Source organism: Bactrocera neohumeralis, chromosome 6, assembly GCF_024586455.1.
Source record: "Bactrocera neohumeralis isolate Rockhampton chromosome 6, APGP_CSIRO_Bneo_wtdbg2-racon-allhic-juicebox.fasta_v2, whole genome shotgun sequence".
Classification (NCBI taxonomy): Eukaryota; Metazoa; Arthropoda; class Insecta; order Diptera; family Tephritidae; genus Bactrocera; species Bactrocera neohumeralis.
In genome coordinates this window covers 72,832,654-72,845,071 of record NC_065923.1, presented here as the reverse complement: position 1 = coordinate 72,845,071, position 12,418 = coordinate 72,832,654, and the positions used below count along the sequence as shown (strand labels likewise).

Here is a 12,418-nt window from a genome sequence, read left to right as displayed (position 1 = left end):
AATATATTTTTAATGAAATTTAAAAATTATTTTTGAAAATATGTTGAAGATATTAATGAAAAAAAAATAATTGAAAATATTGAGAGATAATAAATAAAAGCACAGTGGGACAAAATATAAAATATTTTATGATTTTTTTAAATTCTTTTTGAAAATATGGTGAAGTTATTTATTCAGAAAATAATAATTAAAAAATTACAACAATAATAATTAAATAAAGAATGGGACAAAATAGAAAATAATTTATGATTTTTAAAAATTATTTTTGAAAATATGTTGAAGTTATTAATGAAAAAGTAATAATTAAAAATATTGTGAGATAATAAATAAAAGCACAGTGGGACAAAATATCAAATTTTTTATTAAATTTAAATTTGTTTTTTATAAAATATATAATAAATAAAAATTTAAATATAAATTGAATTAAAAAATTACAACAATAATAATTAAATTAAGAATGGGACCAAATATAAAATACTTTATGATTTTTAAAAATTCTTTTTGAAAATATGGTGAAGTTATTTATTCAAAAAATAATAATTAAAAATATTGTGAGATAATAAATAAAAGCACAGTGGGACAAAATATTTTTTTTTGCTCAATTTTAAAAATTTCCCTAACTGAAAAAAATTATATGTCTTAAACTTTTATTTACATAAAATATTTTGTGACTTTTTTACCTCTATTTTGGGGTAATTTTTGTTTAGAGACTTGCAGTGGCTAGATTTAATATATTTTATGCACAGTCATATATTCTACAAGCCCACCGTTTCGTCTCAGAGCTGCTTATAAATAGATATGTGTGTTTGTAAGCAAAGAAAACCGCAAACAAATAGTTGAAAGCTTAATCAACAAGTGTCTGACGTAAAAGCTTTCCACTTTGTAGTTAGCAACGTCTGTTAGTAAGAGCAATTGCTTCTATAGAATAAGAACCTTAAGCTTACGTTCCACAAGCTTCCGGACGATCAGTTGAAGTACTCAAGAAATTCAAAAGAATTAAATTAAGCAGTACCAAAGCAAATGAGCGTTACGTAAGCAATTAAGCACATATACATATGTATTTCATATGTGTCCACCGCTCTTCCCTCCGAACAATATCGGTAAGTATGACTGCTTATGTCCGAGTGTGTCGTGAGTAAAACCGGTTAAGCAGCAGGAACTACGAATGCATTAAAAAAGCAGTTAACCAGCAGCTTTGCAACAAGAAGTCACAACTATTTGCAACAACAACAACAAAAAACACAAAAAATTGTTAGTCGACGCGTAGGTTGTTAATGGACCCTCACTGGCTGGGTGTTGACAAGCGTTCGCACGCCTTTCGGGGTCGAGGCATGCACAACTGCGGCTGGGCAGCTTCTGTAAATTGCTTGTATGCATAAGTGGAGGCTTGTAAGCACTTGTTGCTGATCTTTTGAATGACCCGCCGTCGGCCACACATAATAAACACACAAGCGCACTTGTGTACAGCGCCGGCGCATCACTCATCGCAGCGACAGCGCCAATCAACGCCAGATAAAAGGAAGTACAATGTCAGCAACTGCGAAATTGCGGAGTTATGAGGGTGTAACTTAACTTTTTATTATTTCTCATTTTTATTATTATTCAAGTTGCGCTGCGGAAGTCGGTAAGCAATTCCACTTGCATGCATACACATATACTTGTATGTACACTTCATTGCAAGCGATTTGGCGCCATTGCAAAATTAATATTCTCAATGCATTATTTTATTCCGACTTTATGGCAGTGAAGACAGCTCACTTACAAGCGTTGCGCACAACTCATTTTGGCGCGCTTCAGCAAAGCGCATGTAATTGCCTTGCACCGGCGAGCGACTCACTGATCATTGCGTTACATGCAACCAGTGACGCGGTTTACCGGTTTAGTCGTTGCGTGTGTTTTTGCTTTGGCATAGTAATAGTCTGAATGTCTCTTTCGCTGGGCACAAGCGGTTTGTAGCATGGTCTTAATGAATAGATCTCGAAGTCAATTGAAATCTCGACAGTTTAGGCGTCTGATTGGGTACAATAAAAAATATGCAAGTTGGATATCAAACGTAAATGGGTAGTTAAGTGCATATAGTATATAAGCGTAAAGTATATTCTCTGCTATTTTACCGAGAAGTTAAAATACAAATTATTTAAATTATTTATTTTTAAAAAAAGTAAATATTAATTCGAAAGAAAAACGAAAGTCGATTCTTTTAAATAACACAATTTTCGGTGAAAAAAAGTAAGTAAAAAACAATATTTTATTACAAAAAAATCGAAAATGGAATTTTCGAAATAAAATTCGAAAAGCGATTTAAAAAAATATTAAAACATTGCGATGAAAAAATCTTGCAACTTAAAAAAAATTGGATTTTGAAAAGAAACAATTTAAAAAAAATTCCAGTGAAATTTCGAAAAACATTCGAAAACCGAATTTTTGAAAAAATAAAGAAAAATATTGTAAGTTTTAAAGAACATTGAATTCGAAAAAAAGTTCGAAAACCAAATAAAAAAATATATCGGTGAAAAATATTGAAAATTTTAAAAAATATTTTATTCGAAAAAAAAATCGATAACCGAATTTTTGGCAAAATAAAATAAAATTAAAACAACCTTCAACGAAAAAATTTAGGTGTCAAAAAATTATATATATGGAAGATGAGATTTTAACTGCTGTTTCCCAGAAAACTAGTTTTCGCACATATATATATATTTTTCAGTAAAAAATCGTTGCAAATTGCAAAAAAAATATTTAATTGGAAACAATAGCAAAACTGAATTTTTGAAAATAAAAATAAAAAGTGTTTTGACAAAAAAATCGATTACAATTGTAATAAAATATTAATCGAAAGTTCGAAAAATATAAGAAATTTTTGGCGAAAAAATGGACGAAAATTGTTAAAATAACATTGTACCGAAAAAAAATTGAAAATCGTACTTTCGAAAAAATTTTAATATCGAACTTTCGAAAAAAATCAAATTGTAAAAAATATTTTATTTGAAAGAAAACCGAAAATCCAGTTTTTGAAAATAAAAAGGCTCTATACCACAAAACCATTTTAAAATTGTACAAAATAATATTTTATTCGAAAAATAGAGAAAATCGTATCTAAAAAAATGAAACAATTTTCTCCAAAATCTACGAAAATTGCAAAACAATATGTTATTCGAAAAAAGAAATCGAGAAAATCGAACAATTAAAAATCAACTTTTTTCGGTGCAAAAATTTACGGAAATTGTAACAAAAGTATTATCTTCGAAAAATCGAAATTAAAATTTTCGAAAAAGTTTTAGATTCGCTTGAAGACATAGGTGATCTTCTGGAGATTTTCCGAAAAAAAATTAATTTATTACTAAAACAGCTCCGTACAAGTAAAGATCCAAATTAAAATTTCGAAAACTTTCAAAATTGTTATTTTTGACAAACTTGCAGCTTTTCGAAAAAAATCGTATTTATAAATTTATAGTTCAGAGTAGTGTAAAAAGTCGAAATTATTATTATTATTCATTTTTTTTTTCAGTCAGTACCTGACAAATATATTTGAGAAGATCGAACGGTTCAGCTTTCGCATAAATTACCGACTATTAAAATAAGTTTCGAGAAAAGTGCGATGCAAGTTTTAGAGTGGATTACACCGCTGTTTCAATAGCGAGCTGCGTTGGATTCTTATGGTTCACCACTGGACTGTTGAGCCTCAGACCTGCTCAGCAGACGCTGGACAACTAACACCAGCTGTACCGTCGCAAGGTCCTCCTGGCAGAAGGTAAATAGTAAATGGCCTAGTTAACTTTTCGATCTCATCAAGGACCATCTCTTAATCCTCATCGGAATTCTAACTGGATACACTCCGATCGGGATTCGTGCAGTAAGAATGAACATCTTTCCGCATACCGGCTGCTTCAGCTATTTGGAGGAAGATGAGAAAAAATCATCTCAGCACTTCCCTCTTGAATGTAATGATTTGCAACAGGAAAAGGAAAATTTTTTACAGCCATTCAATTATAAAATTTTCAGCAATATTTTTTCGTGCTTTAATTGCGGAAATCATGCTTCGCGCTTTCCTGCCTAATTTATATACAAAGCCAAGCAAACCTAAAAATATGGACACTTAAAACCTAAAAATAAAATAATTAACCATAATCACAATTCAGCGCTAAATAATAGCCTGACGATTAAATAAAATAAAACTGCAAACTAGCCACCACAGTACTAATTGAACAACAGACACACCGCAAGACTAAGGAAAAACGCCGGGTGGCATCAATTGCCAGTCAAGGAAAGCACGAAGCAGAAAAAAACAGTTAAGCGTAACAACAACAACGTGTACAATGAAAGCAATAAAATTTTTGCGATTTTCCAGCAAATTATTGGCCAATAAAATGCTTATTGGCGAGCTGCTGTGTACTTACAGCCGCCAACCGCTTTGTGCACTTGAGCGTGGCAATAAGAGCCGAGGTACAAATAACAACAACAACAACGCCAATAAAAGCAGACTACCAAAAATATATATATACATATACAATATAAATAAAATAGCATTGGCGAGAGTCGTAAACCGATACGAGGCAGTCGAGCGCGAAAAATAAGATCAGCAAAAGCGCCGGAGCTCAGCTTGCAATGAGCGCGCGCAAGCAGGCAGGTACCTGGCGTGTGTGTGCAAGTGCAACTTCATTCATTTTTCATATTTGTATCAATTTCCTACAGCTTAAGTAAATTCTGTTTATTTTTTTATTATAACTTTTTTATTATTTCTACGCTGTTAATTATTTTCTGTGTATGTATGTGTGAGTAAGCGCCTTCGCTTCAAGCGCTCGTGCATGTTTAATTTAATCGAAATGTGAGAAAGTGAAAAGTGCGTGTAATTACTATGTATAAAACTAAGAAAATCAAAAAAAGAAAAATATAATTAAAAAAAATTAAGGTAAATATGCTTAAAACAGATTTAAAGAAAATATTAAAAATAAAACAAAAATCGAATTTTGAAAAAAAGAAATAAAAACATATTTTGTTGAACAAATCTTTGAAAATTGCAAAAAATATTGCATTCGAAAAAAATTTGAAAATAAGAGCAAAAAAAATATTGAAAAATTCTATGAAAATTCGAAAAAAGATTTAAAAATTTATTCGAAAAAAAATTACGCAAAGAATTATTTAACTAGAATTAAAAAATGTTAAATTAAAAAATCATTGAAAATTGTAATAAAACGTTATTCGAAAAATATTTGAGCAAAAGTCTATGAAAATTAAAAATAAAAATAGTTTATTATAAAAAAACAAGGAAAATCGTATTTTTGAAAAAAAAAATCAAAAAAGCACGATGAAAATTGTAACAAAAAATTTAAAATTTCGGTGAAAAAATGACTGAAAATAAAAAAGAAAACTTATTCGAATAAAAAAAATGTTTTATCGAAAAAATTAAAAAAATTTTAATATTATAAAAAATTTTGCATTCGAAACAAATTCGAAAAACAAAATCAAAAATAATAATAATTAAAAAAAAATTCTTGAAAAAATCCTATGAAAATTGGAAAAAAAATTATTCGGAAAATATTTAAAAATTTATACGAAAAAAAAAAATATTTTGAACATAACAAATAAATAAAAAAAATTCTTTGAAACAATCTAGGATAGTTTTGAAAATATTTTATTCCAAAAAAATTCGGAAAGAATTTTTTGAAAAAACTCGGAAAAAACATTGAAATTTGAAAAAATCTTATTCGAAAAATATTTGGAAAATTTTTGAAAAAGAACTTGAAATAAAAGAATTTTCCGCGAAAAAACATTGAGAATTCTGAAAAAATTTTATTCGAAAAATAGTTGGAAAAAAAATTTGACTAAAAATTATTATTATTAATTAATTATTGAGAATTCTAAAAAAATTTATTCGAAAAATATTTGGAAAAAAATTTTGACGGAAAACTCTTTGAAAATTTGGAGAAAAAGTATTTAAAAAAAAATGTATTTAAAACAAAAATAATAAAAAAATTACAGAAAAACACAATGAAAATTAAAATTAAAAAAATACTCGAATAAAAGATTTTCAAAAATCTAACAAAACTTGAAAAAAAAAAATTCTTCAAAGCAAAAATTTGTATTTCAAAATAAAGGTAAAAATAAATTTCTGAGAAACTCGATGAAAATTGTGAACAAAATGGTAAAATTTCGCCGAAAATATGACTGAAAAATAAAAAACAACTTTTTCGGATAAAAAAATTTGATTGTCGAAAAAATTTAAATTTTCTTTTGAAATTGTATTTAAAAAAAAAAACAAAATTTCGGACCGACATCTCAATAACTGAGGGACTAGTTCGCGTATATGTTATAGACAAACTTAATATACCCTATTCAAGTTTTAGCAAATAAAAATACGCTTCATAGGTTAAGTTTACACAAATCTATCTAAACTAAAGTTTATTGATTTTATATAGTTTAAAACTATTATTTGCAAAAACGTATTACTTTAATTAATTAAATTTTATTTAAAATTAAAATTTCTAATATTTGTATGCATTTATTAACGGCCCAACAATACCTCGCAAGGAAAGTTGAGCCTTTGACAAAAATTTTTATAGACCCATTAATTACTCCTCTCCACGGAAATCTTTAGTAAAAGGTGAAAGATTTATTCGACAACTGAAGAGAAGTCAAGGTAACTGTACAAAGCGAATACTGAAGTTTATAAGCTAGGAATAACTTAAAAAGGGTGAGAATTGTAAAGATATAAGACACATGTGAAAATATGCTTGAACTATGTATACAGTAGGACTCGTTTGTCACCCTTACTGTTTCTTTGTAGGCGAGCCAAGATGTGAAAAGACGAAGGGACCTTGATGCTTGCGCTCGGTGAATTCTCCTACGTAAGAGTTCGGAGCTAAGCAATTCGGCTTTCTTTTTCGTTTTGAAATAAAGGATAATGCTCGATTTTATATGAATATTTACAACATTATATTCGGAAATTTTAATTTTTTTGTATATTTTTTTGAACGTAAAACGTAAATATGTATGTTCCATATTGTAATAGACAAGTTTGAGAAAAGGGTGACCAAATATAAAAATTAGCTAATCAAATATTACAGGCCAATTGAAAAGTCTCCGGACTGACATGTAGATAGCGCTACTAGAATAACAACCATGTGATTTTTAGTTATGGTAGTCCTAACCTGTAACAGGCACCTGTATAATTTGGTAGCTGTCGAATCATTGGTTTAGGAATTATATCATTTTGAGTGAAGCATCTTTTATTATTAACAAAAATGGATACAAGTAATTTCTGTGTTCGTAAAATATTACTTTTTAATGGGAAAAAATGCCAAAAATTCAATATGTGACAATGGATGGAACATGGCTCAATCATTTCTCTCCGAAGTCCAATCGACAGTCATCCGAGTAGACTCCACATTATGAAGCCGCTCGAAGCGCAAAAAAAGGCAACAGTCAGCTAGCAAGGTTATGGCGTCAGTATTTTGGGAAGCGCATGGAATATTTTTTTAGTGACTACCTTGAGAAAGGAAGAATCACCAACAGCGACTATAACATAGCATTAGTGTACCGTTTGAAGGACGAAATAGCCTAAAAATGGCCGCATTTGAAGAAAAAGAAAGTGCTGTTTCATCAAGCCAATGTACCGGGTCACTAATCAGTGAAAATAATGGCGAAAATCCATGAATTGGGCTTCGAATTGCTTCGGCTTCCACCGTATGCTCCAGATCTAACCCGCAGCAACTATTTTTTGTTCTCAGATCTCAAAAGAATACTTGATGGAAAAAAATGTTCGTCAAATGAAGAGGTGATCGCCGTAACTGAAAGCTATTTTGACTCAAAGTACAAATTGTACTCCAAAAATGGTATCGAAAAGTTGGAGGGACGCCATGGTCAGTGTCTCACTTAATTATTAAATTAAAAAAAAACGAATTTTGGCAAAAAAAAAATCCTTGAGAACTGATATAATGTATTTATTTAAGTTTTAATGTACTGTAGCAAAAACGGTGATCGTTGTAGCTACTTCTTTTGTTAAAACTTGAATATAAGTCTATATAAAATCAAACCTTAAAATTGGTTCCACACTCTTCTTACACATTGACAAATAGCTTGAGAGCCACATTTCTGTAAATATGGAGTTTTAGCAACCTTATTACTCTACACTTTGATTTAGCAGCAAAATATTTGTGATTCATTGCTGTTCTATGAGCTTGAATCGCCTCTCTTTTCCCACAAATAATAGTGAAACATATCTCTAACTTGATCTCTATACTAGTATTTTTCTTCCACCAAAGTAAACCCCCGTAGGTTAAGTATACAGTACAACAAAAATCCCCGTTATCAGCACTGATATTATTATAGTTTAAGCAATTTATAAGTGCATGATAATTTCTTTCAAAAATTAACGTCAATCTGCAACGCATCGCATTTGTCACGCCTTTCGCACTTCTCAATACGACATCATTAGAATTACAGTGGAGTTTTTTAAGTAATATCCGAGTGTCACAGATGCTATTTTTAATTTTGAAATACTTCTATTAAATAATTTATTTTTTACGACGTCATCTTCGCAGCAACAACCACAAAAGCAGCTACCAGCAAAGCCATCGTCATAGCTAACATACATATATACTTATGTACAATTGTAACAGCATATATTAATTCAATAAAGCTACACTTATTCATTCAATTTGAGGTCGAGTTCAGTTTTTTAATCTAATTAACCAAACGGCTCACGCTCCCCATTTGCCTTTAGCTATGAATGAACACAGCTTGCACTCGTAGTTAAACAATACTGCTGTTCGCACCCAAACGCCCATTTTTTCTGTAGAAGACACACTCAGTCTGCCAGCGCTAGCCAAGAAGACAGAAGCGAAACAAAGTTAGATTGCCAATGATAAACGTATATTTTTACACACCAACATGTGTACATTTATATGTATATACATATGTATGTATATCGGCGTATATGTTATGTTCGTTTGTGCGCTCTAGCCTAGTCACCCATTGACATTGGCGGATACATATGTACGCTCATTTACTCACATTACAGTTAGATCTTCACGCAGTTATTTGTTTACTAGTTTGGCACTGAGAGCGGCACTTAAAGTTGTGTGTCGGAAATCAGCTTTGAGAACTTATGCGCTTCAAATGACTTCGGAGGTTCGGAAGCCCGTAAAATTTCACAAAATACGTTCTATGATCAGCTCAAATTCAAAAATATTTTAAAATATAAAAATCAAAAAGCTTTTGAAAGTCATTGTGGAAAACTGAATGGAATTCTGTCTCCTTCTCGTTATTGCAGAGGGAATAAGAGAGTAGAAGACAAATCACTCTGGGCTGTATATTCTTTCAAAGCTTAATATATTCCTTTTAGACATTAAGATACAGATATATCTATAGTATACAACGGTACTTATAGTCTGACGTTCAAACGAGAATAAGTGAAATTTTTGTAATTGAAACCTAACAGGTCTGATCGACAGACGATCTTTATAGTGATATGTACAATATTATAGCACTATACTCTGCGGAGCGGCCGACTAACTGCGATTTTAATGTATTTAGTGGCGGTTGTGTCTGATTGAAACACGATCTTTGTTGAGAATATACGATATAATACTCGTATGACACTATAAACTGCAGATTTATAATCTAATTATAAATCTAAATCTTATTGTAATTGATGCCGATCGTGCCTGCTCGATAGATGATCTACAATCTGCGGAACGTTCGAAAATCTCCGAAATTTTTTTAATTGATGCCGATCATGTCAGATCGATAGATAATCAATTAACTGGTATTATTTAAAAGCTCGTCAGCGTTCGCTAAGGTCACTCTACAGACCAATAAAACGAAGGAAAACGCAAGAACTTTATTTCGCCATCAAAAAACAGTGACTAAAAACAACAAGAAGGTGAGAGAATTTGTTTGTAGAGTATAAAAAAACCTGTAGGTAGAAAACTTGGTTAGAAGTAGGTAATTTGCAAAGTGGGAACAGTTTAAAATCACTATAAATCAGTTGGCTTAAACACTCAGCGAATTAATTTGCAAATGTTTGCTAGAAAGGTATACAAATAAAACTGGGAACAGTTTAAAATGTATAGAAATGACTTGGATTAAAAACGCGTCAAATTAATTTAACAAATTCTTTGAAAAGTTAACATAGGAAACTGGGAACAGTTATTAAAGAGCTGTGAACAGTTGAAATTTCTGATGCAGACATAACCTAAGCACAAAATACAAAAGACTAGATACTAAAACCAAAACACTTTTAACATAGATAAGAAAAAAACTACTATAATATTTCATATAAAAATTTCTTTAACGTCCGCGAAGATCACTTCAAAGCTCAGTAAACCCGAATACGAGGCTTAAATACTATTACGAGACCATAAAAATATGACCATAAGAAACAAATATGTAGGTGTGCGAACTTGGTTTTAAAGTCACTTTAAGAGTGGGAACAGTTTAAAATCAATGAAAATCAGTAAATTGAAAAACTAGTTGCGTTAGTGTGCAATAATTTGCAAGAAGCCTGTAATCCATAAAACTGGGAACAGTTATTTTAGTACTGAGAACAGTTAAAATTACAAAAACAACCACAAAACAAGTAATGGGATTATTAAAAATATCAAAAACAACCATAAGCTAAAGGCCAAATATAGAATAATAGGTGCTACGTATAAAATCAGAGTGTTTTCAACTTTTAAGAGAATAAAGATAATGCTATTTCAAAACTAACGTTTCATTAAATTTCAAAAGCAACCACAAGCTTAACACAAAATAGAGAAGAATAGATACTAAAACCAATATATTTTAACTTAAAAAAAAAAAACTAAGTGTTATTTCAAAAATACCTTTTCATTAACAGCGTTAGCGAAGATCACGCTAGCGATCAATAAAACCGTGGAGGGCGCTTAAAAATAATCACGCAATGATAAAACAATGACCATAAACGACAAGTAGGTGTGAACTACTTATTATAATTACCATAAAAGACAAGTAGGTGTAAATTACTTATTATTTTAAGCTACCCTTGAAGATCAGGGCGATCAGTTGTCATAAATTTTCGTATCAAAACAAACATGCGTCAAAAACAAAGCACACGTGAACAAACGAACGGTGAAAGAGCGCCATTTACGGGAGGAGAGAGCGGTAGCGCAAGTAAATGCGAGTATGTGAGGCCAACAAGGGCATGAGAACGCATTACTTGCAATGATCAAACGGGTGACAAGGTGTGGGTGTGCAGCGCGGGAGGGGGGCGGGTGACAGAAAGTGGTGCGTTTGTCAAGTGCGGCTGGCGGCAGGTGTCTGTTATTAGCGCTATAGGCTGGTGGCGCGTCTATTTGGCGCTTGCTGGTGCGAAAATTGGACGGCTACTGTTAAGCCGTGACTTTGGCATTTGCTTTCAGTTTCATTGCTGTTTTGCTTTTCGCTTCGGTTAAGGCTTTCCTACAATAGTGGATATTTATAGCCGGTTATTAGTCATGTTTGCCAGTTTAGTTCTATTAACTGCGTTATGATTACTCATTACGCTTATACAAATAAGTTATCTGTGTCTATCATTTTATTATTTTAGACACGTAAGTACATTGCATGACTTTTGTTTTGACTTTATCGTTTTTCGCTTTATCAATTTTTGTTACTACTAACACATTTTTATACTAGCGTATGCAGCACTTGTTTAGCGCTTCGCTTTTGTTTACAACGACGGGTAATCATATTTTACGATATTTGCATTACGTTGGTATATTTTCGCCACTGGCGTTGTCTCTCAATTATCTTATCAAGCAAACTACATTTGTAGACGAAGGCGCTTGACGCGAAAGCGAAAGATCACGGTTCCTAAAGTCAAAAATTAAAGTCACCCACTCGTTTACGGTTGAGGATTAGCGTGACGAACGCGCAAATTCACAATATATGTATCAGTAGTACACTTGTACATTAAGGTCGCAGCGCTCGCTTGTGCGCGCTCATAAAGAGAACAATCAGAAATTTTTATGTAGACAATGAAACTTTAGCGGGTGGTTGTAAGCAACGAATCCGGGTTAATCAAGCAACAGTTAAATTAACTTAACGATCAGCGCGAAGCGCGCGCATATTATTGGAAAAAGTTCTACACACACTAGCGCCGCGTGGAGAGCCAAAGAGCGTAGCGTATGCATACAGCTAAGCATTAACTGTCAACAGTCAAAGTTTGCTCAGTTATTAACGCATTTGTTGTTGTGTTTTATTACTACTGGGAGCGTCGCGATATAGTGGTTATGTTTCTGAAATAAATTAGTTGAAAAGAAGGCAAGCGCGCTCAGTCACAAACGATCCTACGACGCGCATCGCTGAACGCGGAAAGCTTGCGCGCAGTGCACGAACGAAACGAAATACAAAAGAAAAAGAATATAAAAAATATATTTTGGCAACAAATTGCAGCAATTCGCAGAATAAAATACAA

The 12,418-nt window shown here is 31.6% G+C and overlaps 1 non-coding gene across 1 annotated transcript; it reads right to left on the bottom strand.

Annotated features, from left to right (window-relative positions):
• Nucleotides 1–6,524: 6,524 nt before the first annotated feature.
• LOC126763831 (U5 spliceosomal RNA) lies at nt 6,525–6,641 on the bottom strand. Its single transcript, XR_007667688.1, has one exon. It is a non-coding gene; the product is annotated as a U5 spliceosomal RNA (small nuclear RNA).
• Between the last annotated feature and the right edge of the window lie 5,777 nt (nt 6,642–12,418).